The sequence below is a fragment of the Cetorhinus maximus genome, chromosome 31, assembly GCF_964194155.1.
Source record: "Cetorhinus maximus chromosome 31, sCetMax3.hap1.1, whole genome shotgun sequence".
NCBI classification, from domain to species: domain Eukaryota; kingdom Metazoa; phylum Chordata; class Chondrichthyes; order Lamniformes; family Cetorhinidae; genus Cetorhinus; species Cetorhinus maximus.
The window spans coordinates 16,172,322-16,194,644 of record NC_135909.1 but is presented as its reverse complement, the minus strand read 5'-3'; the positions used below and the strand labels follow the sequence as shown (position 1 = coordinate 16,194,644).

At 44.5% G+C, this 22,323-nt stretch overlaps 2 non-coding genes across 2 annotated transcripts; one reads left to right on the top strand and one right to left on the bottom strand.

Moving 5' to 3' along the window:
* The first annotated feature begins 11,350 nt into the window (after nt 1–11,350).
* trnat-agu (transfer RNA threonine (anticodon AGU)) lies at nt 11,351–11,424 on the top strand. The gene has a single exon. It is a non-coding gene; the product is annotated as a tRNA-Thr (tRNA).
* A 10,827-nt stretch (nt 11,425–22,251) lies between these two features.
* On the bottom strand, nt 22,252–22,323 carry trnam-cau (transfer RNA methionine (anticodon CAU)). Its single transcript has one exon. It is a non-coding gene; the product is annotated as a tRNA-Met (tRNA).

Genomic DNA, 22,323 nt, shown 5'->3' with positions numbered 1-22,323 from the left:
TGGGCCGCGTAAGGAAAACAATGAAGAGCTGTGCTCTGGAAGGTGGGATTTACCGAAATCGGGAGCAGGTTTGAGAATCCGGGTCGTTATTGCTTAGAATTTATCTACGCTGCACATGTGGGGAAAATAAACACAGGCCTTATAAATGTTTGCCTATATAATCTGACTCTGAAATTATCCCAAAACAGCAATTCAGGTAACCCCATGCTTGTGAGTTCAGGTTGCAGGCTGATGAGTTCTGTTTTAATATTATCTGAAAGAACTGACAGAGCTGGTAACCCCGCAGCTTGGTTTTTATTTGACCGCATTTACACTGTATTCCAGGAGTTTCACTGAGGAGAAAATGGGCATTTATATGGTTCCGCAATCTCGTTCAGAGGGAATTAACAACCAACATGTAGTTGTAAGTAAGCATTTCCTTGCAGACGTTAACGTGTTCCATCCCGCGCTCATATTCACATTTGAAAATGAACAGTGTAACCAGCTCCCTTTCCTCGATGTGCTATTTGAGAAATCCGCTAAATGATTTCTCTGCTACTGTCAACTTCAAGCCGATCATCACTGTTCAGATTAGTGTGGGTAGAAAATTGGCAGCTGGCAGAAAACAGAGAGCAGTCATAAATGGGTAATTTTCTTCTGTTTGGCAGGATGTGACGAGTGGAGTCGCGCAGGGGTTTGTGCTGGGGTCTCAACTTTTTACAATTTATATCAATGACTTAGATGAGGGTAGGCAAGGCATAGTTGTTAAAATTGCAGAAGAAACAAACATAGGTAAGTTGCGAAGAGGACATAAGAAGTTTGTAGACGGATATAGATAGGTTGAATGAATGGGCAAACATTTGGCAGATGGTGAAGTTTTTCGGTTTGGCACAAAGATAAAAAAAAACAGATTATTATTTAATGGGGTACGCCTGCAGAATTCCGAGATGCTGAAGGATCTAGCTGTTCTAGTTCTCGATTCACAGGAAGTTAGTGCAGGCACAGCAAGTAATTGAGAAACTCATGGAATGCTACCCTTTGTTACGAGAGGAATTGAACATAAAAGTAACAATGTTATGCTTCAGTTATAAATGGCATTGATGAGAGCATATCTCCCACCCTTTGTGCAGTTTTGGTCTTATTTAAGGAAGCAGGTAAATGGGTTGGAGGTGGTACAAAGGAGGTTGACTGGATTAATAACTGCAATGAGCGGGATGCCTTATGGGGAAATGTTGTACAGACTGGGCTTGTTTCCACTGGAGTTACGGAGATTGAGGGGTGACTTGGTTGAAGTATATAAGATCCTGGATGGTCTTGACAAGGTGGACGTGGAAATGATATTCACTCTTGTGGGTGAGTCCAGAACTAGGAGTCACAGTTTTAAAATTAGGGGCCGCCATTTTAGGACAGAGATTAGGAGAATTTGTTTTCTCTAAGATGGTTGTGTGACTTTGGAATTCCCTGACTCAGAAAGCGGTAGAGGCGAGATCACTGAAAATTTTTAAGGCAAAGGTACAAATTTTCATGTTAGGTAAGAGAATCAAAGGTTGTCGGAGGTAGATGGGAATGTGAAAATCGAAACACAAGCAGAGCAGCCATGATCTTATTGAATGACGGAGCAGGCTTGAGGGGCTGAATGGCCGACTTCTGCTCCTATTTCGTAAGCTCGCATGTTGATATGTTTGACCAATCAGAGTTGGCTTGCCTTTTTTTGGAATTAAAACAAAAGCTTTGGATTAACTGTTTCTTGGTGCATTGTCCATGGCAACGCCTTAACCAGTCAGATTCCACATGCCAACCAATCAGCACCCTATTTATCACATACTTTTCAATGTTGTTCCCTTTGAAATTTGGCGTTCGTGTGTTTGTCCTGATAAGTGCAAGATGAAAAACTTCGACAGCATGTCTCTTTTTTTATCAGAAACACTCCAGTTCTGTGCCACCAAGTGGCTATTTACCTTAAAACTGGGTCCTGTGGTTACTGACCCTTCTGTCACTGGATTAAAAAAAAGTTCTCCTTATTTAGTCTACCAAAATCATTCATCATTTTGTGCAACTCATTACTGTTTTGTCGACATAGGCGACATGAGGAAAATGCAGGGGACACTTTCTTAAGATTGAAGAAGAATGTGTGTTTATCCACATTCAGGCCATTTCAACACCGTGCAGTCGTAAACCCGACCAAGGAGCTTTCCAGGAGAGGCAACAAGCAGCATTTGATACCGATACATGTATTAGGCCAGGTGGCCAAACACTTCATCAAAGAGGAAGATTTTAAAGAGATCGTTAAAGGAGAAAGGAGGGGTGGGAGGTTTAGGGAAGGAATTGAAGAGCTGATGGTTCCGACAGCTGAAGGCACGGCCTCCAATGGTGGAACAAGGAAATGCGCGAATCATCAAGGGACCGGAATTAGATTCAGATCGAGTAAGGGAATTGTCTGGAAATGGACGCGAAACTCCAGCCTGACAAGTGAGGAATCTACCCCCGGCCCTCCAATATTCTCACTGCCGCTCGCCCCATGTATCCAGTTGGAAAACATTCTGAAGCAGCATGTCATCTGACAGGGAACCCGGGATAACCCTCCACTGTCTGATCGAAAACTGCAACAGGAGCTGTTCATTACAGCTGTGAGAGCCGCGTGGTAATGGTGTTGGTCTTGATATCCAGTGGTGTAGGTTCACATCGGCCTCATCATGTTATTGTTTAAAGGTGTCTCCCAGAAACAGTCTGGAGAGATGACAGGGCAGTTCTGAGAGGCAGTGTCATGCTGCATGTCACTATTACCAACTGGCTGCTTATGAACAGGTTGAAGTCTGCCTGAGGGCTGAGAAAACTGACTGCGTTCGAACAATTCTCAATGTGTTTTGGAGGATTCGTCCGGAGAATTTGATGATTCTGCTCAATGGTTCGGAGGGAAAGTGAATAGTAACTTGAGTCACCATCGCCAACCGACATTAACGAACCAGTTTCTCATTTAAACCACAATCATGGAGTTATAGAGTTTTACAGCACGGAAAGAGACCCTTCGGCCCATCGTGCCCGCGTCAGTCATCAATCCCCTATCTACTCCAATCCCATTCTCCAGCACTTGCCCTTTCTCCGGTACATCGATGACTGCTTCAGTCCCGCTACATGCCCTCGTCTGCATCTGGAAAAATGTTTTAATTTTACTTCCAAATTCTTCCCCTCCATCATTTTCACCGGTCCATCACTGACACTTCTCTTCCCTTCCTTGACCTCTCAGTTTCAATTTCTGGTGATAGACTGTCCACCAATATCCACTACAAGCCTATCGACTCCCACAGCTACCTCGAATACAAATCCTCACACCCCGCTTCCTGTAAGGTTTCTCTCCCATTCTCTCAGTCCCCTTGCCTCCGTCGCATCTGTTCTGATGATGCCACCTTCAAAAACTGTTCGTCTGACATGTCTTCCTTCTTCCTTAACTGAGGTTTTCCATCCACGGTGGTTGACAGGGCCCTCAACTGTGTCCCGCCCATCTCCCGCGCATCTGCCCTCACACCTTCCTCTCCCTCCCAGAACCATGATAGGGTCCCCCTTGTCCTCACTTATCACCCCACCAGCCTTCGCATTCAACGGATCATCCTCCACCATTTCCGCCAACTCCAGCATGATGCCACCACCAAACACATCTTCCCTTCACCCCCCCTGGCGGCATTCCGCAGGGGTCATTTTCTCCGGGACACCCTGGTCCACTCCTCCATCACCCCCTACACCTCAACCCCCTCCCATGGCAAAATAAATTTTTCCAGGTCAAGACGAGAGCATAAAGCAGCACCGAAGTAATCATCGATGTATCGGAGAAAGAGTTGTGGGAGGGGGCCGGAGTAGGACTGGAACAAGGAATGTTCCACATAACCCATAAAGAGACAGGCATAACTGGGGCCCATGCCGGTACCCAAAGCCACATTTTTTATTTGGAGGAAGTGAGAGGTGTTTAAGGAAAAGTTGTTCAGTGTGAGAACAAGTTCACCCAGAAGGAGGAGAGTAGTGGTGGATGGGGATTATTCGGGCCTCTGTTCGAGGAAGAAGCGGAGAGCCCTCAGACCATCCCATTGAGGGATGGAGGTGTAGAGGGATTGGACGTCCATGGTGAAGAGGAGGCGGTTGGGGCCAGGGAACTGGAAATTGTTGATATGTAGGGTGTCAGAGGAATCACGGAAGTAGGTGGGAAGGGACTGGACAAAGGGAGAGAGAATGGAGTCAAGATAGCACGAAATGAGTTCCGTGGGGCAGGAACAGGCTGACACGATCTGTCTGCCGGGACAGTCCTGTTTGTGGATTTTGGGTAGGAGGTAGAAGCGGGCCGTCCGAGGTTGGGCGACTATCAGGTTGGAAGCTGTGGAAGGAAGATCCCCAGAGGAGATTAGTTCAGGAACAGTCCGTGAAACAATAGCTTGATGTTCAGTGGTGGGGTCATGGTCCAGGGGGAGGTGGGAGGAAGTGTCTGTGAGTTGACGCTTAGCCTCTGCGAGCTAGAGGTCAGTGCGCCAGACAACAACAGCACCACCCTTGTCAGCAGGTTTGATGACAATATCAGGGTTGAACCTGAGAGAACGGAATGCAGCAAGTTCAGAGAGAGAGAGATTAGAGTGGGTGAGAGGAGCAGATAAATTAAGACGACTAATGTCACGCCGACAGTTCTCAATGAAAAGATCAAGAGAAGGTAAGAATCCAGAGGGAGGGGTCCAACTGGAGGGAGAATATTGGAGGCGGGTAAAAGGATCCGTTGAACGGGGAGAGGACTCCTGCCCAAAGGAGTGAGCATGGAGACGAAGGCTGCAGAAGGAAACTGCAGCATCGTGCCGAGCCCGAAATTAATTGAGATGAGGGCGTAATGGTTTGAAACTAAGTCCCTTGCTGGGCACTGAACGTTCAGCATCGGAGAGGGGAAAGTTAGGGGGTATGGCGAATACACGGCTGGGGCTGCGATTGGAAGATGGGATGGGGACAGAGGGACATGCAGGGGTGGAGGGTCCTGGATGGGTGTTGGTGTCGATGAGTTGTTGGAGCTTGCGTTCCTCTGCACCTGAAAGAAAGAGACAAAGTTTCTTGTTGAGGCGTCGGATGAGACGAAGAACAAAATGAAACTGGGGGCACGGGCAGCTTAGAAATAGGGTGCGGCGGTGCTGCTGGATGGAGAGGTTGAGTGTGTTCATATGGCTCTGAGTGTAGATCTCAGAAGGCGACGAGAACAGCAGTCCAAGGAGTATTGTATGGCCCGGAGATACTTGTAATCCTGGGTGGATTCGAAACATGAGGGTTGGAGCTTCAGTTGAAATCCCTGTGGGGTAAGTCGGAGACGGAGACAGTCACTGAGAAAGGAAATATGGCTGTGAAAGCGGGTTTTAGTAAACACCTTGTCAAACACCAGGAGAGAAATGGAAAGCAATGAAAGTGAACAAGGAATAAGAGAGATACGGAAAGCCTGATGGAGAGAAGAGCAATACTTCTTCAAGGTAGGCATTCCTTGAAGTGAAGTGGCAGTCAATTAAACAGAGAGTTAAAAACAAATAACTGCGGATGCTGGAAAGCCAAAACAAAAATAACAGTACCTGGAAAAACTCAGCAGGTCTGGCAGCATCTGCGGAGAGGTACACAGTTAACATTTCGAGTTCGTATGACTCTTCAATAGAACTAAGTAAAAATAGAAAAGAGGTGAATATAAGCTGGTTTAAGGTGGGGGGCGGGGGGGTGGGGTGGGGGGGGTGGGGGGTGGGGGACAGGTAGCGCTGGATAGAGGGCCAGTGATTGGTGGAGATAGCCAAAAGTTGTCATAGACAAAAGGACAAATACGTGTTGAGGGTGCCGATATTATCTAAGGAATGTGCGAATTAAGGGTAGAAAGCAGGACAAACAAGGTACAGATAGCCCTAGTGGGAATGGGGGGGGGATGAAGGGATCGAAATAGGCTAAAAGGTAGATAAAAAACAATGGATGGAAATATATTTATAAATAATGGAAATCTGTGGGTAAAGAAAAATCTATATAAATTTATGGAAAAAAAGGGGAATCGGAAAGGGGGTGGGGATCGAGGAGAAGTTCATGATCTAAAATTGTTGAACTCAATATTCAGTCCAGAAGGCTGTAAAGTGCCTAGTCGGAAGATGAGGTGCTGTTCTTCTAGTTTGCGTTGAGCTTCACTGGAAAAATGCAGCAAGCCAAGGACGGACATGTGGGCATGAGAGCAGGGTGGAGTGTTGAAATGGCAAACGGCAGGGAGGTCTGGGTAATGCCTACGGACAGACTGAAGGTGTTCCACAAAGCGGTCACCCAGTCTGTGTTTGGTCTCTCCAATGTAGAGGAAACCGCATTAGGAGCAGCTAATGCAGTAGGCTAAATTGAGGGAAGAGCAAGTGAAATGCTGCTTCATTTGAAAAGAGCGTTTGGGCCCTTGGATGGTGAGGAGAGGGGAAGTAAAGGAGCAGGTGTTGCACCTTCTGCGGTTGCACTGGAACGTGCCGTGAGAGGGGTTGAGGTGTAGGGGGTGATGAATGAGTGGACCAGGGTGTCCCGGAGGGCACGATCCCTGTGGAATGCCGCCAGGGGGGTGAAGGGAAGATGTGTTTGGTGGTGGCAACATGCTGGAGTTGGCGGAAATGGCGGAGGATGATCCTTTGAACGCGGAGGCTGGTGGGGTGATAAGTGAGGACAAGGGGGACCCTATTATGGTTGTGGGAGGGAGATGAACGTGTGAGGGTTGATGCACGGGAGATGGGCAGCACACAGTTGAGAGCCCAGTCAACCACCGTGGGTGGAAAACCTCGGTTAACGAAGAAGGAAGACATGTCAGAGGAACTGTTTTGGAAAGTGGCATCATCAGAACAGATGCGACAGAGAATGGGCTGGACTCCTTACAGGAAGCGGGGTGTGAGGAGCTGTAGTCGAGGTAGCTGTGGGAGTCGGTAGGCTTGTAATGGATATTGGTGGATAGTCTATCACCAGAAATTGAGACAGCGAGGTAAAGGAAGGGAAGGGAAGTGTCAGAGATGGACCTTGTGAAAATGATGGAGGGGTGGAAATTGGAAGCAAAATTAATAAATCTTTCCAGTTCCAGATGAGAGCATGAAGCAGCACTGAAGTAATCATCGATGTACCGGAGAATGAGTTGTGGGAGGGGACTGTGTTGTGCTGCGTGCCACTGTTCCCGCTGGCTGTATATGTCAACTTTGGAAACTGTTTGAAGAATGAACAGACTGATTCTGGCCAGGCCTGGTGTTTTCCAGTTTCATGAAAAGTTGCCGTGAGAAGGTGAGATTCTTCTGGTCAGTGGTTCAGATAGAAAGTGGGGGCGGACAGGAGCCCCCCCCCCCCCCCCCCCCCCGCCCCCCCGCACCTGTGGAGAATGAAACAGAGTTAACAGAGTGATAGCGGACTCGAAACATTAACCCTATTCTCCCTCCACAGACGCTGCGAGACCTGCTGACTTTCTCCAGCATTTTCTGTTTGTCTTTCAGATTGCCAGCATCCGCAGTGTTTTATTTCTACTTGCATGAATGATGACTCATTGATTTGCTTGTAACCTGATCTAAAATCCGACTACAGTGGGACTGTAAACCACAACCTTTGAATACCTTAATTATCACTGCCTAGAAGTTCAACCCGCTTTCCATTGCGCCGCAGAACCACTTCGGTTTGCGTGTGTTCCTTAAGGATTTCCAACAATGTATAATTGTTCCAAAGTTCAGCAATTTCCAACATTAGACCATTAATTAGACTTGAAAAGTGTTTCATTCATTGTAACGCGTATTGAGACCCCTTGTGGTTGTTACAACAGCTTTAAAAAGGCAAGCATTCAGTTCAAATGCCTCCTTGATATCAAGGGCAGTTGCTGTTACCTCGCCAGTTAAGCTCAGTTCTTCTCCATGTTTGGGCCAAGGTTGCAGTGCAGTCAGGAGCTGAATGGTCCTGGTGTATCCCAAACCAAGCATCAATGAACAGGTTATTGCTGAGTAACTGTTGCTTGATGGCACTGTCGAAGTCCCCATCCATCATTCTTTTTTTGATCAGGAGCAGACTAATTGGCCGGGTTGGATTTATTCTGCTTTTTTTGTGGACAGGGCACATCTGCTGGCCTCGCCAGCGACGCCCACATCTCTGCAAAAAAAGGAAATGTTCCAGTTCTTGTGTACAAATCTGGTTAAACGACAATGGGATTAATGTCTTCAAGACTCGGCTGCATCTGTTAATCGCTGGGAGTAAATTTGATTGTGGGATTCATGTCATATCCATAAAACTCTGCTTCTGTACCTGAATGAGCTTTGTTCACTCTGGAACCGTTTGTGAGAGTAGAATTCCTTCTTTATGTGTCTTGTACTGTAAGTGAGGGTGGGATAAATTTTGTATCAGTCAGTGGTACTGATTGCCAATGTGGGAGTCATTCTGTATCTATCAGCCATTATTACTGTTAGGGAAATTGGGATTAATTCGTTGGCCAAATGTCTATGGTATTTTCTTATTCACAGTGTAAGAAACATATTTTCTCATTTCTGTTGGGCTGTTGTAAAGAACATATCTCTTTATTTCCTGTTGGACTGTGGATTAGAATTACAATGGCTGCATGTTGAAAGACATGCTCATTGGAACAGAATGAGAGATATATACAATGCTGCAATCCCGGAACAGAGTGTGTCATGAAAGACAGGATGGTGCCAGGAAGGATTTCTGGACCAAGGGAGCTGTCTGCCAACATTTTCATTGGCTCCTGACCTGGTGATCAAGGTTTTGTGTGAAGAGTGGTACAGCAGTTAGCTCTTGGCCTGCAAAGAGAAAACATTTAAAATCTCTTTCCTCATATCTCTATAACCAGCTCTCTCTCTGAGGAAACCAGTATAAAAAGGGAAAGGGAAAACCACTGTTAGAGACATTGAAAGGCAAGTTGTCATCCAATTAACTAAATTCTGAAAGTGCTGGAAGGCCACCTCGTGTCATCAACAAGATCTGAAAGGAATTTCGAAGACATCAATCAAAATCAACCCATTGAACCCTGTACTCCAGATTGGTGCTAATGAACTGTTTTTTCCAACCCTTAAAATACATGTTTTGTGTGCCTTGTGTGTATGTGTGTGTGTGTGTGTGTGTGCGTGCGTGTGTATGTAGGGGTTTAAGAAGGGGGTGGAGTTTAAGTTATCGTGTTATAAGTTAGCAGCTATTTTTTTTTCTTTTGCCATTTGTTAAAGACAATTTGATCAAAACAATTATTTACTTATTAAGTTTACAAACCTAGTGCTCATATTCTGTTAGCCTAAATTAAACAGTTAGGTAGGATTGGGGCAATCTGGTGGCTGATCAAACTTTTTCACATTTGTCGCTGCTCGGGGAGCAGTGGGGTTTGATATTGCAGCGAACTATCCCCAATGAGTCGTGACATTCGGCAGAGCCTCGGTATACAGGTTGATTCCGCCGTTTGATGGGAATATTAGGGTGGGTGATGTGCTGGGCCAGGAGCGTATCAATTATGGTCGAATACAATTCTGCTGCTGCTGATGGCTCTCAGAGCATGAGCCTGGGATCGCTGGATTACTCTTCCAGTAACAGGATCAGATTTCTGCATCTGTCATTCCCAGACACAATATATCTTCGTCATATTCAGTATGTATCTTTGCATCTTCTGATACTTTATGAGGTTTTGGGCATAAGTTGAGTCTGTCAGTGGAGCTGTACGTGTGCAATTGATTTGCCTGACAGTCAGCTTCCGGTGCTTTAAATGACCGGGTTTGTTCTGTATTAGTCAGTCTTTGGTATTGTAAGCAACTTTCTGAATCTCCTCATCCTGAATCTCACAATGGCGCTGTGTGTGTCTGTGTGTGTGTGTGTGTGTTTGTTGGGTGGCGGTTGGGGGCTGGGGTGTGTGTGGTTGTACGTGTGTGTGTCTGTGTGATTAACCCATTATCACTCAGTGCTACTGAATGTGAGTGTGGATTAATTCTCCCCTCGTCTTTGCGAATTCCTAAGAAATGCTTAGACTGCGTGAGGTGTAATTGCGTGGCGGGGGGTGGGGTAGGGGGAGGTGTGTCGGGGAGGGAGGGATTGAAATCCATGGCGCAGGATGATGAGTGTGAAAACAGCCGACTTTAAAACATGTGTGTAGGAAAGTGAAGAGAGAACATGTAGGTGAGGAGATCACAGAAAATCTATGGCTGGAGCTGCCCCGAGAGACAAGTTTTGGGTTATCAGTGAAAAAAACTCCTGTGATGAAGGCACAAAATCAGAAACAGGAAATGCGGGGAATATTCAGCAGGTCCGAAAGCAGCTGTGGAGAGATATTCCTGTCGCCAGGATGTAACTTTCCAATGGACACTTCACGTCGCTCAGATCTTACACTCTCATCACCTTCGTGTGAGGAACAGGTCGGGCGGGAATTGGGTCTTTGTTGATTTGAGCAAACAGAGCAATGCAGCAATGAGAAGCTCCTCACCCCCCGGCGGCTTGGGGAAGGATGGGACTCAGATACAGGAACCTGACAGGTGCTGAAAAAAGGAAAATCACATCGAGCTTCTAATGCAATGAAGATGAAAATAGAATTCAAAACATTTGTGCAAAGTTCAATGGGTTAGTGTCCCAATACATCACAGCTGCGATTTATGATGGCCGAGTGGTCTGAAGTGCTGTGTTTATATTGCCCTATTCTTCTGGAAGAGTGGGTGACGAATCCCCCTCCTGACATTAACTTTCCTTCCACAGCTCATTCCAAACCCGCCACTCCTGCCGGCGAGAAGGACAAGGGCAGCAGACGCATGGGAACACCATCACCTGCAAACACACGACATTAAACTGAAAAATAGGACAAGTGCATCACTGCTTCACTTGGAAGAGGTGTTTGGGTTTTGAGGAGATAAAAAGCTGACGTTGTATCCCATGCATTAGCACAGAAAGGTGCGGTTAAAAGGGGAGGGGATATTGGCGGTAGAGCAGCGGTCGCGGAGGGGATTGTCCCTTCAGTATGGTGAGCTCCCCATTCAGTGGAGACACACACCGCCCTGACTTAGAAATATATCGCCATCCCTTCCCTGTCACTGGGTCAAAATCCTGTTCTGCCCTTCAACTGGATCCTGGATCATCTGTATCTGAACTCCAGCTTCCTGGCAGGATTCACAGACAATCATACCAGTGCTGATTCAAAAAAAACCTCGATCCACCTCATTTTTAAAATTGCCATTTGACTCTAAGTTTCGTTCGCTTTTTGGGAGGAAAGTTCTAATTTTTCACCACCCTTTGTGTGAAGTGTCTCTTTACCACATCATGAAAGGCTCTACACTCATTTTATACTTTACCCCAGTTTTCTGGACCGAAGTCGTGCCCGATCTGCGACAAATAACTAACTGTTCATGAGATGTCCCCACGGGTGTTGGGCTCTGTGGCTTAGTTGGTTAAAGCGCCTGTTTAGTAAACAGGAGACCCTGGGTTCAAATCCTAGCGGAGCCTTGCTTCCATTTACAAGTTTTGAGCTGATTTGAGCAAGTCCTCCGTAACAGTGCAAATCATTTCTTGGTTCTGATGAGTATTTCCAAATTGCTAGCTCAAATTGCCCTCGCTTGTACAGCAGGTTTCCTTCTAACATTTCAACACAACTGAAGAAGAGATTTCTGGAAAGTGGCCACTCACACTGAGAAACCCTCCCTCGTGTGACTCCACCGGAAGAGATGGGCGCTATTCTATTTAACAGTTGAAGTTCAGAACACTGACATCCAGACTCTGGAAGAACAAGACAACAGAGCAAGGTAAAACTCACTGGGTCAGCGATAGGATTCAAACTTCATCACCGGAAATAAGAGGAAGAGAGGTGAACAATAGTTTACTGTGTGAACGCTGTAACAAGCAGTTGGCAAATTCTGTTTTCTGAGACCTCACTGCAGATGTGCAATGAACCTGTTTTCCACTCCGTTTAAAATGCTGAATGCTCTGAGTTTACATCTAGGTGGACATTCGGTTTAAATGTATTTGTGAAAAAGTGTCAATTGTTTACATGTTGTTAACGTGGCAGCACATGAACATTTCAAAGCGTTCTCCTCACAACCTGCTCAACACGTTTCACCGAAAGAGATTATCATTTATCTTAAATATCCTTTCACAAAGAGGGATATTAGGTGTCACTCCACGGACATTCCAATGGATTTGGGACGGATTCATTACAAATAATCAGGACTTTCTAAGCACCTCAATCAGCCACAATTTCTTCCCGAGAAACCGCTCTCGACATTCATCTCACTGAAGCAGAGTGTGACCGTGTTGTATCTGCCAGTGTGGAGGTGACCAGTTTGGTGTCGGTATCGGCCTGTTCCACCCTAGACTGGGGCAGGATGTAAGGGGAGGGTTTCCCCGAATTTCGGAAAACATCGTTATTCGGAAAAATGAGACAAATTGAAAGGAACCAATGAATAAACCCCAGGGCCCAGATTGGAGAATCTGTAGATTCCCTTTGGGAAAGTGAATCGGAGCAGAATGAAGGGTGAACATTCCCACTGCCCAGAAGCGGTGAAGACACAGCTCAGTCAGCCCGGCCCCCTCCATTCTCACACTGGAACATTCCTCACATGGAAATTATTTAACCCAGTGAATTAAATCCTTACAGCCGATAATTTATACAACTGATTGAAGGAATGTCGAGCGTGGTTACCGAGTGACGGTCAAAAGTTTAACATTTGTTCCGTTCAACCAAACTGCGATGAAATGTGAACATTTCTTCTCATTGTTAAAAATAAATTGAAGGGCCTGGATAAAAATGTTCAGTGTTTGTGAGAGTGGGGTCTGGGTGAGCAGCTGGTGAGTGCGACAGGGCCAGTGCTGGATGCAGGAAGCTCCCGTCAGTGTGGGTGGGTCTGATGGGGCTGAGTGATTGACAACTGGCGGCTGTTGGTGTTTCCATAAATCATGGAAATTCCCTCCGACAGCTTATTTTCTTCATTTGATTGCAAACAACTTGAGCAAAAGTGAATCAGGGCAGGAACATTTTTGGTCTGTATGAAAGCGGGGCGTGGGGTAGGTGGGGGTTGGGGGGGAGGGGGAGGGGAGGAGGGGGGAAGGGGGAATGATTTCAGCTGCCATTGTCCAATGGTGAAAAGTTTCGACGACAAATCCACTGGGTTTTTCCACTTTGACTTGCGTCCTGCTCCCTGAGGATCTGTTCAGTATTTTTAATTCTGTTTTATTTTGAATCCTCTATTTCCACAGGATGCTGGCACCGAAATGGCTCATACTTGGCGCTGTTGTTATCTATGAAGCAGGTATTGTCAGCGCGGTGGGCGGAGGCGCTGCTGCCTCACAGCTTCAGGGATCCGGGTTCGGTCGGGTGTCTGTCCGAGTGGAGTTTGCACTTTCTCCCCGTATCCGTGTAGATTTTCTCCGGTTAGGTGGATTGGCTTCGGTAAATTGCCCCTCAGTGTGTGTCTGTGTGTGTGTGAGTGTGTGCCTGTGATGGACTGGAGTCCACGTCCTGGGTGAACTCCGCCAACGCCTATTGCCTGTCCGGATGGTCTCGGACTCCCCGCGATCCTGAATTGGATGAAGCTGCTCATGGAAAAGTGAGTGACTGCACGGTCTAATGGAGACATACGGCCTAATGGAGACATGTTCAGAGGGCTGTGCCAGAGGGTTTCTTTCAGGTTTTAGGCATCTTTTGGTCCATTAGCAGCAACCGGATGTCTGCAGAGGAACTCGGAATGCCGAGCCCCTCTTCTCAGGGTGGACTTAATCAGGGGAGAAAATGTTGGTTAAGGAGATAATGAAGGTCTGGGGATTTGGGCCGAGATTCCCGGAGTTTGGGGGAATAGCATAAATCGGTGGAGCAATGTGAGATTAGCGGGATACCAGCTTGGGACATTATCCAGTCTGTACTGGGGGACTGCTGGGAAGGAAGTTGTTTTGTCTGCTTATCCAAGCGGAATGTTGGGGGTAGAGCGGCGGTCAGAGCCCGAGGGGAGGGTGAAAGCCTTTCACTGAGTTTCAAGGTTGTAAATCAGATCCTGGAAGTATTGTTGCTGTGTTCCCAGGAGGTGGGGTCTCATATCTAGAGGAAAAAACTTACATCAAAACTGAGATGTAGGGCGTTGGAATCTGCTCTGCGCCGATTAAATTCTATTCATTTTTGTTTCCCGTAATAAACAAGAGTTGTGAAGCAAAAGCTTACATCAAGGACCGGTCACTGAAGTAAAAAAGAATTGGAGACCCGGGACGTTAGAACCTGCTCAGCACCGATTCATATTAACTCAATATTGTGTCCTGGGATAAATAAATGGTTTGTTGCTGTCCATTACAAAAACAAATTGAATTCTGAAGGTTCTGGCCAGTAACGTCATAATTTCCACTATTACATCTCTCAGCATCGTCAGCTGCATCCCATTAAGTCCTTGCGATTTACCAACATAAAGTTCAGCCAGTCCGTCCAGTACCTCTTTTTAAACAAGAGTTAAATAGAAAAGAAGGCAGTTGTAAATTGTGGATGGATAAAATGAGCACTTTTGTTGAAGAGGATGTAAAGGAGAAGAGGGAAAGCTTTGTAGTAAAGAACTAGGATTAATAGAAATAAAAATAGCAATAAGTGGAATGAAGGAAGTGGGGTTTTCATGGGCTGATTAGCGAATTTCACAAAGATTCTTTTAATAAAGATTGAAAATTCATTTTTCGACGCCTTTAATGAAATTAACATTGATGGAAGCCTTTCCTCATCTATAATGCATCATATCTTAGTTAACAAGAATCATGTGGGTAGATGGGATTCAAAGAATTGGAGGCATATCCCATTATAATAATGAATATAAGATCCTGGTGAGGGCTATGGAAAAGTTATGGGAAGAACAGCAAGACCTTGGAGAGCGTACAGTGGAGATTTACTGGAATGGTATGAGCGGTGAGGGATCCTGTATATGGATGGACTGGGTTAAAAACTGCCAGTGTTCTTCTTATCACAGGGAACGTTAAGGGGAGATTTAGTACAGGTATTTAAAATCATCCCAAGTATTTTGTTTCTTATACAATACGGTTTACCAATTGACAGAATGTTTGACAACCAATGAAGAGTACATACACTCTGTAAGATTTTTCTATTGTCACAATTTAATTTGTCAGGAAATGTTTCACTTTGGTCCATTCCAAACAGTCCCTGACCTGATGTAATAGAAATTCCTTTCACTTACAGAAGCTGCATTTCCAACATTGCGCACCAGGCGGCTCATTCAGAACCTTCTTACCAACTTTTCATGGATGGAAAAAGGGTGTGAGACTGTATTCTAAAACTCAGACAGGTGATCAGGTGACTGAGAGTTTAAGGTGCTGGATTGCTAATCTATTGTGTTTTGCATATGTGGGTTTGCTAGTTGGTGGATATTATTAATTAATTGTTGCTTCCTGTTTTGTTACATTTTGAATAAAAGAAAACTGAAATCCGTTGCTTGTCAATATCTCACTGGAGATCACGGATTTCTTCAGACTTCATCAAAACTGTGACTGACAATTACAGTTCTTCACCCAAATTATACTGGAATGATTATCAGACAGGATTCATGAAAGGAGGCAATGGAAAAAGTTAATGACGATGGAGCAGGAACATAACATTATCCTTGGGGAACACATTTAAGTTGAAATTTGCTTGATGAGTTCAGTGAGTGAGCAAGTTTTAGCAAATGAACTTTAAAGTGATGGGCCGTCTAATTAATCCTATGGAGGATAGAGCAGATTGTTTATTTATGTGCTGAGATGTGGGAAAATGTGGAGGAGCAGGAAGCTATGTACAGACATCATTAAAAGCTAGTGGACAGGAAGGTAAAAATACGCTAACAATGCTAGTAGAAAACAAAGGATTGGACTTCATGCAACAGCTTTATAAAACTCTGTTTAGATCCCATTTAGATCACTGTGTTCAGTTCCGGACAACACACTTCAGGAAGGATAGATTGGCCTCCGAGTGGGAGCAGCAGAATTTCACCAGAGTGATACCAGACTCAAATGATGACGGATTTCGAAAACTAGTCTCGTAATGCCTTGAATATCGAAGATTAAGGGGCGACATAACTGAGATATATATGATGATTAAATGATTTAACAGGGTAGATCGGGAGGAACTATTACCTCTGGCGGGGGAAGACCAGAAGAAGGGGACATAACCTTCAAATTAGATTGAAGCCTTTCAGGGATAATTTCACGAAGCACTTCTTCACACAAAGGGTGGTGGAAATAATGAATTCTCTCCCTCAATCAAGCGTTAAAGCTGGGAGTCAATCAAAAATTTCCAAACTGAAACTAATGGCTTTTGTTTGGTAAGAACTTTAAGAATTACAAAACAAAGAGGGATAGACGGAGCTAAAATACAGACCAGTCATGAGTTCATTAAATGGCAGAACAGGCATGAGGGAAGAATATTTTACTTCTGTTTGTATATTCAGATTTTCATAGTCCTGGACCGAGCAGGCTTTCAAATTATGATCCAGTGTGTACATATTGCCTCATGAAGTTAATTCCTCCACCCACTCTTCATAAAGAAAAAACTAAATCTGGAGGGAACTGAAACGAGGTGTTAGCCTTTGTTGATGCCATTATTCTCTCAATATTGACAGTCTCCAGTCCTGAACTAGAATTCTGCACACAACTCAAGCCCGAGTAAATACTGCAGATAATTAAATTATCCTCTCCAACCTGCATTTCCTAGATTTTACAAGCTGCCAATCCTTTGATCAATATTTGGGAATTTAAATCCTGAAACATCTGTCTGTTAACCCAATTCTATCGTTTTTTTTCAGCGGGGCGGAATTAGAATCCAGTTGTTTCCCTCTCTGTTCATATTCTCTCAGTGTCGACTTCCCTCACTGATTGGACGGGAAGTGTGTTTGTATTAATTCTGTGAAGGACAAACCTGCTCCGTGATACAAGCATTTTCTGTGTCTTTTTAAAAATTTCAGCTGATAATTTCTCATTGAAACACAGGAAATCATGAAAGTTTCCCGGCTCCTGCATACTTTTGTGAGCTGATGAAACAAAATAAATCCAATTCCTGCACATAATGAATTCAGGCAGGAGGAGGTGCCTGTATCTCAATGATAAGATATTGGATCTGATGAAGAAAGTTTTTTGAAGGGCGATATGTTCCTGTGTGAAGCCGGGAAGGGGTTTGGTTTTCCACTTTAAACTTTGATCCTTCCGTTAGTTCTTTGTGTGCAGCAGTTTCTGGTGGTGTTATTGAGTCAGGAAAGTTGGTCAAGACAGTGGGAGAATTCCCCGCGCTCCTTTCAATAGCGCAGGGGAACCTTCATCAACATCAGGGCTCAATTTAATCATCTCTTCAAAAACCTGCTGCCAGTTATTGTTCAGGGTTACATTGAGCTGGGACACCGAGGTTAGTGACTTAATGAAATCAGTTCTTCATACAGAAAACATTAGCCCCTCACACACTCTGATCAATTAGACCCTCTATCCTTTATTAATGATTCATTTGTTGTGATTTTGAGTGCCACCCGAGTTGAGTTTTCAGTCAGATTTCATGTCTAATTGAGCAAAACCGAAACTGGTTAAGGGAAAAGGAACATACACTTTCTGTCAGAAAGGGGCAGCTAATTTGCACAGAGGAAACTCCCACAAACATCAATGTGATCATACTTCGGGCTGTTGATTGATGGATAGATATCAGCCAGTACTCGGGACGGGGATAACTCCACTGCTCGTTTGTTTTCTACCGCAGCACCATCCGATCACTTACAATAAAATGAGAGGATGGACGGTGCTTTGTTTTAATGTCTCTTCTGAAGGACAGCACCTCCCTCAGTACTGGAGTGTCAGCCTTCCATGTTACAAGAAAATTTCGTAGTGGGATTTGAAGAAAGACTCCTGTGTTTTAAAGGAGACTGTGACCAAGTCAGCCCCAGTGAAAGTGTTTAAGAAATCGCCCAATCTACAGGTACATGACTCGGGTAAATATGTGGTCATCCCCTGTCAGGTCACATGACAGCTGGAGCCACAAGGCATCACAGCCAGATTTGTGACTGGATTCAAACCCAAAATCCTGTCTCAATGACATTTCAAATAAAGCTGTCGGCTGCTTGAAAACACAACAGTTAAACTTTCTGCCTGATCATGAGAGCGACTGTGACATTTACAAAACTAAATCATTAGATAAATAGTTCAAAAACCATCAAGTTTGAAATCCTATGAGGAAAAGTCAAGTTATTATTGAGAACTCTGCTGAGAAAGCTTCATTGGACAGCACAGAAGTCAGGTGAAGAGTCTGAGTAAATCGACACCAGCGAACAAGTCAACACTAAATCTGAATCAACTCTTGTGAAGATCAATGAGTAAAAGCTGAGTGCTCCATGCACCATCAGCTCATCAAGTAGATGTATTGTCTGGATAAAGCGTTCTGTTTAGAACAGGATTTATTGAACTGAGGCACGTTATTGCAGAACAAATAAGTCACTTCTAGATTTTCCTTTGAAAACATAGAAGCTAGGAGCAAACTTCCAGTTTGTTGATATATTGAATTCAGATAAACTGGAATTACAATGCAAATGAATTCATATTCAAAATCAAACCTTACTTTCAGGTAAATTACGTGGAACGATTAAATTACAAACAAGAACTCAAGTGACCTGTGAGCTCAAACACAGAGAGAGTAAATTTCAGACTGAAGACTTAAAAAATTCAATTATTTGCAAGTGAGGGTTAAGTGCAGTGGGTGAAGGAGCTGCTGTGTAATTTTAACCGAGATACTGCAGCAAAAGTACAAGAGGGAAGGAGTGGAACTCTCTAAATTTTAACCGGGAGACTAGAGCAAAAGTACAAGAGGGAAGGAGTGGAACTCTCTAAATTTTAACCGAGAGACTACAGCAAAAGTACAAGAGAGAAGGAGTGGAACTCTCTAAATAACGAGAACTTTAATTAAATAGACAACTCATTTCAGTGAAATGTTGGGACAGCTGAGAGCTGTTGCCTACACATCCTGTGCTCTGTGGAAACTCCAAATAAGACCGATGATAATAGTCAGATTCATAATACATTACAGAACCAAGCAGAATACAGAAAGTGCAGAGGAGAGATGAGAAAAGGAAATTAGATCAGAAGAGAGAGCGTATGAGAAAAGATTTGCAGATAACAATCGAAAACACAGAAGATTTTTTACCAGCATAAGGGCAGTCACTGAAAGGGGGGCTGATTTGGAGATCCTGTGCGGGGAGAGGGCATGGCTGACGTACTAAATGAGAACATACAAACAAACTAATTAGCAGCAGGAGTAGGCCACTCAGCCCCTCGAGCCTGCTCCGCCATTGTAACCTCAACTTCATATTCCTGCCTACCCCCAATAACCTATCACCCACCACCCCCCCAACCCTTGTTAATCAAGAATCTATCTAACTCTGCCTTTTAAATATTCAAAGTCTCTGCTTCCACCAGCTTTGAGGAAGAAAGCTCCAAAGACGCTCGACCCTCGGATAGAAAAGAAACTCTGTCTGAAATGAGCGACCCCTTATTTCTAAACAGTAACCTCTAGTTCCAGATTCTGGTACAAGAGGAAACGTGTTCTCCACCTCCACCCTGTCAAGACCCTCAGGATCTTAAAGGTTTGAATCTAGTTGTCTCTTACTCTCCTGAACTCCAGGCGATACAAGCCTAACCTGTTCAACCTCACCTCATAAGACAACCGGCCCATCCCTGGTATTTGCCTCGTAAACTTTGCACTAACCCTGTCATCACCAAACAAGCGGATGCTGCTAATGTCATTGGTGGGGAAATTGGATAGGATGAAAAGGATGCTATCACAAGGCTGGCACCGCTCACAGTAGAAAAGCTGCTCGATCCGCATCGGATACACCTTGGATTACTGAGGGAATGAAGGGTGGAAATAGCGGGGATTCGAGCCACAATCTTTCAATCCTCCTTGGATACGGGAGTGAAGCCAGACAACTGCAGGTTGTTCATGTTACATCCGTGTTTAAAATGGAGAGGGATAAACCCAGTAACTACAGAGCAGTTAGTCTCATGCTGGTGGTGGGGAAACGTTTAAAGACAATAATCCAGAACAAAATTCATTGTCACTTGGTAGAACATGAGTTGATAAATGATAACCAGCACAGATTGTTTAACAGAAAATCAGCACTGAAATACTTAATACAGCTCTTTGGTGACGTGTCAGAGAACATTGACCAGGGAAGTGAGGATGATGATGTGTGTCTGGACTTCCAAAGGGATTTGAAAAAGTCCCACATAATGAACTTGGTAAAATTCCAGCAGCAGGGATTAAAGGGGCAGCGACAGCATGGATACAAAATTGAATAAGGGACAAAAAGGGTAAAGTTGTGGCGAGCTCTGAAGAAGAGTCATATGGACTCAAACGTTAACTCTGTTTCTCTCTGCACAGATGCTGCCAGGGCTGCTGAGTTTTTACAGCATTTTCTGTTTTATTGTACATTTTAATAACTTCCAGCCTATATTCAAGTTTGCTGATAACACTAGGTTAGGTGACATGGTTAGTAGCGTATGTGGGAGCAGCAAGTTTCAAAGTGTCAATGACAGATTCAGTGAGTGAATAAAACTGTGGCCGGTGGTGGTCAACACTGGGAAGAATGAGGTCATCCATCTTGATCTAAAGAAAGATCCGAGAATTTCCTAAACAGTCAGAATCTTGGGACTATGCCGGAGGAGCCGAGAGTGAGAGCTGAGTGAGACCGGAGGGTGGAGAAAGAGTCTGCATAGATATGTAGATGCTAAAGTGAGTAGGGATAAAATGCAAGTACAATGTAGTAAAATGTCAGCTTGCCCACTTCTGCAAGAAGCATAGGAGAGAGGAATATTACTGAGATGGAGAGAGACTGCAGAATCCTGTGGTACAGAGGGATCCTTGTACAAGAATTACAAAAAAATGTTTCGATGACATTGCAGAATGCTGCAGTACAGATGGATATGGGTGCCGCTGTATAAGAATCATTGAAAAAAAAGTTATCATTTAGGTGCGTCAAATACTTAGGAGGGCAGGTGGAATGTTGATCTTAAATACAAGGGGACTGGAATAGAAAAGCGGAGAAGCCTTGATGCAACTGTTCAGGGCATTGGCGAGACCACACCTAGAATAATGGGTGCTGATTTGGCCTGATTACTGAAGGATGGATATACTTGCTTTGGAGTCAGTTCCCGAGAAAGGTGACTGGGATATTCCCTTGACTGAGGGGGTTTTCTAATGAGGAAGAGTTGATCAGGTTGGAACTAAACTCACTCGAATTTAGAATGACTTAACAATATGATAGTGAATGAGCATCTGGCAATGGGTGAACGCAATATGTTAGAGACAGACATTCAGTTCGAGCAGAAAGGTCGCATACATGATAGTTATCACCTCAAGTAAGGCCAATAAGGATGGAATTTAGCGGTAAACTGAGGACGTTAAATTCCCATCAGCTGTTAACAGGTAAAACAAGACAGGAAACAATCAGAGGTACTCAAAGAATAATTTAGTGTAATCTGTACCGAAGGAATGAAACTCATGATAATTATGGTTAATTATTATGGTTAATATTATTAATAATGGGGATGGAATTCCATAAATTAAACCAGTGATTAAGAAGGAATGACAATTTCTGTCCAGATAATGATGAACTGTGTATTTGGTGCGATGCTGTCTCCGCTATGCTGATAGTTTTGTCCTTCTCGGTGGTTCATGTCACAGGGAGGACGCTGCTGTTCAAATAAAGATGACGAATTACTGCAGGGTGTCCTATAGATCGGAAAACCTGCGGCTAAGTTCCCCTCCGAGTCAATCATCATCCTGACATGTAAATATATCGCCGTTCCTTCACTGTCGCTGGGTCAAAATCCTGGAACTTCCTTCCTAACAGCACTGTGGGTGTACCTACACCACACGGAACGCAGCAGTTCAAGAAATCAGCCCACCACCACCATCTCAAGGGCAACTCGGGATGGGCAAATAATTCCGGCCCAGCCAGCGAAACCAACATCCCGTGAATTAACTTTAAAACATATGAACTTCACGATGTTGCTTCCATCTAAGAGGATGTTTTTTTCTATTCAGATAATCATAGTGATAGTGAAGAGGAGGTGGCCACTCCGGCCATTTGTGTCTGTGCCAGTTCTTTGGGGTCAATGGGCTGAGGGAATTGGCTCGGATGAGTTCACAGAATTTCCAGCTTGTGTCCGTCTGTGACTAAATGCCATATCAGAGATTTGTTGAAGATTGAATTTTTGCAGGAAGCTGATGTAAATAACAGAGACGATTAGTGGGTAACAGGAAATGCTCCCTTTTGGCATTAATGAGAATGTAAATAGCAGAGGATGGTTTCGATCCATCGACCTCTGGGTCATGGGCCCAGCACGCTTCCGCTGCGCCACTCTGCT